The 6431-nt window shown below is 44.3% G+C and overlaps 1 pseudogene; it reads right to left on the reverse strand.

The window, feature by feature from the left end:
- Positions 1–4828: 4828 nt before the first annotated feature.
- LOC114510345 lies at positions 4829–5744 on the reverse strand (annotated as a pseudogene).
- Between the last annotated feature and the right edge of the window lie 687 nt (positions 5745–6431).

The raw sequence follows: 6431 nt of genomic DNA on the forward strand, positions 1-6431 counted from the left end.
GCCCCGTGCGTAGAAGGTACCCAGAACGGTCAGATTCCTCAGGACAGCAGCAGGGTGACTGCTAGGGGCGGGGAGAGAGTGGGAAGTGCGGAGTTACTGTTCCATGGGGACAGGGCTTCGCTTCTGCAAGACGAAGAGTTGCGGAGAGGGACGGCGGTGATGGCCACGCAGCAGGGCGAGTGTGCTCCATGCCACTGAGCGGCATACTCGGAAACCAGCAAGACCTCAACTTTTATATCATGTGTCTTTTTCATTAAAGGAAAAATTTAACATCCCAAACCCCCACTCCTCCCAGTTTCCTCCTTTTAAATGCTGGCACCAAAGCCACCAAGTTGTCTTGTCCCAAATCCAGGAGTTATCCTCACTTTTTCCTTCCCTTATGCCCATATCCCGCAGAATGTCACATCACCTTTTGCTTTCAAAGTGTATTCTGAATTCATCCCTTTATGTCTTCCACAGAGACTACTCTAGCTCTGGCGAATCGACCTGTTTGTGTCCTTTTCAGTTAGTTCTCCACACAGCAGCTGAATACTCCTTTTATGAGAGAAATCACACCGTATCCTGCCTCAGCTTAAACGTACTCTGATAGTTTCTCACTGCACCTGGAATCTAATTCAAACTCCTTGCCATTTGTGGTTCAAATATACGTGAACAAAAAAACAAACAAACAAACCAAAAAATCTTCCCACTGCCGACAAGGTACTGGATGATCTAGTCCTCCAGTGTCTCTCTGACCTTATGTCCCATTGTTGTTCTCTTTGATCACTATGTCCCAGTCGCTCTGGCCTTTCCTCTGCAGCTTGACCGCCCCATGCACTTGCCCTTACTTCACAGCCTTTGCAACTTACCGCTCCTCTGCCTGGTACACTCTTTTCCCAGATTTTCAAGTGATAGGATTCTTACCAACCCTTGCATCTCAATGCAGATGCCACCTTCTTAGAAAAGTATCCACTCGTCTTCAACCTAAATTAGCCACCCACTGTCGTTCTTTATACCATCATCCTCTTTTCTCTCTTCTTGGCTCTTAACACCTTGGCTTACACTCCCTTCAAGGTATGAATGCCCGCTGCTGCTCTAGTTGGTAGCAACATCTAATTATTTATATGGAATTTTAAAACTCTCCTGTATCTCTTGAAGCCAAACTGTGGGTCTTCACATTGGATATTACACCTATTCAAAGTACAAGTCTGCACATCTAAGTCCTTAAAAAATTGTTCAGAGTATTTGATTACCTACCTTTTCTAGTCTGCAAAGTGTCAAGGTCCACTCTCTTCATGCGTCCAGAACCAGACAGACTGGCGCTCAAATGTGGGATCACAGAACAGTACAAACTCGATTTCTCTGGCCCTTGTGTCTGTGCAACGTTAATCTCCCTCCAAGTCAAACCTAAAACCACAGTTGGGCTCATGAATACAGACCTTTCTGTCCATTTTTTTTTTTTTGAGATATGACTGCAGCAGACGTGTGGGAAGGAACATGAAAGGGCTGCACACCCAGTGAGGGAAGCCCTGCCGTGCCCAGCTCAGCTGCAGCCGCGCTCTGAGCCCCAAGTGCTACTGGGCGTGGGTGATGACATACCACTAGAAATGTCGTCAGATGAGGTGCGGATAGACTCCGGTTCCCCCATGCTCAGGCCACTCCCCAATGTTTCAGGGTCAAGACAAACAGTGTCTCACAGAGATCCTAGCAAAAATAGCTATTTCAGATTGTACTCAAGGCTCCCTTTCTGTAAAATCTGTGAGATCAACAGCAGGGACTGGGCAGACCAGACCCTCGGCATCATCCTCCACTGTGATGCGGAAGCTATAGTATTGGACTTAGTCTGGACCCTCTGCCCTTCTCCCAAAGTGGAAGTTCTTCCTCTGCAGAAGTTTTCTTTTCCTAGGGCAAGTAGGTGCTGACGGCTGCAGCCCACATAACCTATGGGCACATCCAAATCTATGGAGAACACTGAGTTCTCAAAATAAAACTAATTATAGTCACTATTAATTCAACATATTGTCTAACCATCTGTATATTAGTGATTTATTGCTGCATAAAAAGCCCCAAATTTAGTAGCGTGGGACAACAAATGTTCATTATGCCCCAAAACTCCTGAGGGTTGGAAGTGGGGAGCCTCTTAGCTGGCGGTTCTGGTTCAGGGGCTCTCACAGGGTCGCAGTCAAGCTGCTGGCTGGGGCCGTGGTCATCTAGTGACTCAGTTGATGCTGTAGTGGCCACTGACAGTCTCGCCTACTTGACGGTCAGCTCAGTTCCGCACTGGCTGTTGGCAGGATTCTTCATTTCTTGCCTCTGTCTAGGCCTCTTACACCATAGCAGCTTGCTTCTCCCAAAGAAACAGAAAGAGAAAAGTGTGTGGGGGGGGAGGGGGCATTCAAGATGGATCTCTTTTAAAATATAATCACTAAAGTGACCAGACATCCCTTCTGCTATATGCCAATGGTCACCAACCCAGGTACAAATGGGAAGAACCTACAACATGGTGTGAACACCATGGTCATTGGGTGGGTGCCACCTGCAAGACTGGCTACCCCGTCTGCGGAGTTCTACTCCCTTTATTCCAGGGTTCTAACCCTGGATCTGCTCTCTGCCATATTTATGTTTTATTTTCTCTTACATGTAAAATAAGAGCATCCTAATTTAGAATCTTGAAGGTTAAAGGGCCTCGGGTAACCCCATTCTCTCAGATTCAGAGTTCAATCTCTCTTTTACAAGATGTGATTTAAATAACAATGCCACTTAGATATGTAGTAATTACTGCCCCACCAAGAACCGGAAGGCCCCCTCCCAGGGTGCCCTGTTTTGTGCAAGGGGACAAGCCATGAATGACAGTTTTCGTTTCCTTAAGATCTGCTTGTTTTTTGAAAGACTGTTGAATTATTTTCAAACCCTTTCAGGAGTGTTTTCTGACACCCAACTGATATTTCTTAAAATAAAAGTTTTTTTTTTCAACTTGTTTGGTTTTGTCAAAGGAACTTGAAAAGAATCTGGAGGCTTTGGCTAAAAATAAATGATGTTTATTCAAAAGTCCTAGGGTTTGGAAATGGTAACACAGCTAGGCAAAAAACCCCAGAAGTGCTCCAAAGAAGAAAGAAAAGTTAAAAGTTCCTGTAGTAAAAAGTACATTATTAAGAATTACTGGTTGATCCCGGATTGGCCCAGGATGGTATCAGTCAGATGTCAGGGGGTTGGGATAGTGGATGTCGATGGTCTATCTGGTCGGGAGTGCTTCAGAGGGTTATCTGGAGGTCTGTCCAACGTCCAGAGGTATATCCAGGCATTGATTCAGAACTAGAAAGCTCAAAACCTTTAAGTGCCCCAACTGGCAGAACAAGAATAGAATCATTGCCTCATGCCTCAACCTGCTTGATTTCAGTAATTTAGCAGATTCACTACATTTCTTCATTTTCTTCCTCGGTCTCTACCCAGCTCAGCAGTCTTCTCCTAGAAGCTTTCATTTATTTCGAAATATTAAAACAATTTGGAGAGCTGATATAAGGAACGGGTTTATGTTTAAGAAGCTTGGTTTTTCTTTTTCAGTTAGTTCCAGAAAAGGACTGTTCCTTGAGATAAAATGTTAGAAAGAATTGAGTACATTTCTGAAGGCACAGCACACCATCTTCGGGAAGCAGGAATACTGAACAGTGAGCATATGTGAAATGACCAGTGCCTGTGTTAACATTTTTATCCTAAGTCTTAAAATTTTCCTGGGCTTTGTGGGAATGTTATATTTCCTTGTGTAAAACATGCCAGCAAAGCTAGCTTCCCATTCTTTTTCTAGTTTCAATTTAGAACGTAGTAATCACCACTGAAGTGCTTATCCAACAGATTACATTTTAAAATGTACCATTAGTTCTCTTTCTATCACTAAGCTCCTATAACTATTAAAAGGAATAGGCTGCAATGTTAAATTTAGCAGCCTTAATTCTTAAAGGCCTTAGAACAGTGCTGCCCAATAAGACAGCCTCTGGCTACACATGGCTACTGAGCACTGGGAGTGTGGCTAATCCAAACTGAAATGTGCTTTCTTAAGACACACTGGCTTCTTAAGATTTTATATATATTATATATCATATATATACACACATATATAATTTAAATATATAGCAATGATTTTTTTAAAATATAGGAATGTAAAATGTCTCCATTTTTATATTGATTACATGATAAAGTAATCTTCTAGATATACTGAATTAAATAAATATATTATTAAAGTTAATTTTACCCATTTCTTTTCACTTTTTTAATTCTAAAGATCTTTAATTAATAAAAAGCCCGAAGTTTTGCCAAGTTCATAAAAAAGGGAATGAATAGCTTTTTTCTTTCAGCTGGAACCACCACCTTCCAGTAATCCACCAAACTAAGGCAAAGAGAAAGAGGGGAGGCACCTGCCGTGTGCGCTCTAGGCCTCTTTGAAACATGGAGTTGTCCCTTTGGCCACATACATGCGAATCTACAAGCAAGGTGACATTGTGGGCATGAAGGAAAGGGCACCGTTCAGAAAGGACTGCCCCACAGGCGTTGCCATGGAGAAACTGGAAGGGTCTGCAGTGTCACTGGCATGGGGTGGGCACTATTGTAAACAAACAAGTTAAGGGCAAGAGTCTTGACAAGAGACTTAATGTACATATTGAGCATACTAAGCACTCTAAGAGGCAAGACGGCTTCCTGAAATGTGTGGAGGAAAAGGATGAGAAGAAGGAAGCCCAAGAGAAAGGTACCAGGGTCCAGCTGAAGCGTCAGTCTGCTGCACCCAGAGAAGCGCACTGTGTCAGAATGAATGGAAAGGAGCCTGAGCTGCTGGAGCTCCCCGCCCACGCCGCCCTGTGAATTCATGGCAGGATAAGTGGGACAAAAATAAAAGATTTTTATACTAATTAAAGAAAAAAAGGGAATGAATCATCAGTCCCAACAGAGCTAGGGGAAATTTTTCTTTAAAAAGAGGGAGGGATGAAAGTTGGTAACTATTGTCTTTCAAAAAGAATAAAACATTGCTTCCTCAGCTAACCCCTCGGAATGTCATTTGAAGTGAATAGGCAGGAGGAAAATATCTGTCTCTATTTGCCTTATATACAGTATTGGGCAATTAAATGCCAACTCAGCTGTTAGCGATGGCTTGCTAAAACACTGAGCAAGAGAAAGACGTCGTCCTTGCTGCAGCCTGCCACGTCAGTGCCACATTTGGTGCAGTCACTGGGTGGCAGGTCTTCTCCTGCTTCTGTTTCTGCCTGCTCTGGTAGCATCTTTGAGGTTAGACCTCATCTTCTTATGGCCTCGCTCTTTCTTCTCTTCTCTGGGGTTTTGTGTCTTAGAACCTCCTCTTGGTTGACGGAACAAGTTTATCACAAACACTGCTCTGTGTTGAGTTTTGTACGCTGCATGCCTTTGACTATCAAGACCCAGTATGGTCACCGAGGCAGTGCAATTCAAGGCAGCATCTCTGTTTCGAACAGGCTGCTGCTATTGGTGCGGGCTCCATATTCCAAACCCAGAGTAAGCCTCTTCTCCATGCATCATCCCAGGCCTGATCTCTGCTCTTTTTCAGGATCATACAGCAACTCATTTGTTGGAATCCTGTGTCGTTTCTTCTTTTTTTTTCTTGGTCACCTGTGCTGCTTTGTCTTCATGCTCAGAGACCAACTATCATTTTATGATTTTGTCAGAGCGACTCCACCTTTCCCATTTCCTGAGGAAGACCCTGTTTCCAGGGAGGATAACTTGTCTCCATTGTTGCTATGGTGGAATTACAAATGTAGCAGAGCAAATTACTCTATTGCAAAGCGAAGCTTTAGAATCACCTCACTGTTTTGTTTTGTTTTGTTTTTTTTATTATTCTTTTATTGCAGGTGAAGTCCTGAGTTAAGGCCTGTGAAGAAACAACTAATCTGGGAATAGTTAATCCTGGTCTGGGATCATCGATAATCTTGAAGTTAAAAATTTACATTTGTTCTCACACGTTAAAGGACAACAAAAGGGTTTGCTTGTTCCAGAGCAAAACAAGGAAAGGGCACTTGAATCAGAATTCAAAGTCATTGCTCCTAGCCTCTTCATTGAAGTAGTTAACGGTTGCAGTTTGAAAATAATCCCAGTCACTCTTGCATAGATGGGCGGTGACCTGCCCTAAACACAGTGAGACCCTGGGCCTGTTCCAGTACGCGTGTTGGCCTCAGCAAAAAATTGTGAGATGGAGGCGTTATTTTTAATACTGTAATTGAGCCTCGCTGCCCGCTGGCCAACGCGTCCCTTCACCCCGGCTCCGCGCTGGAGCAGCGAATTTGGCTCAATCACGGAGACGAGAACCCACGATGCCCTCTGAGCCCGAGCCAGGGCTCTTCCGGCTGGAACCTCCGGACAGAGCCCCAGGTGCTCGCGGACGCCAGGCCCGCCCACCTGCCGTCACGTGCAGCCCCAGCTCCGCCCACTTCGGCGCT

Source organism: Phyllostomus discolor, chromosome 13 (assembly GCF_004126475.2).
Source record: "Phyllostomus discolor isolate MPI-MPIP mPhyDis1 chromosome 13, mPhyDis1.pri.v3, whole genome shotgun sequence".
Taxonomy (NCBI): Eukaryota; Metazoa; Chordata; class Mammalia; order Chiroptera; family Phyllostomidae; genus Phyllostomus; species Phyllostomus discolor.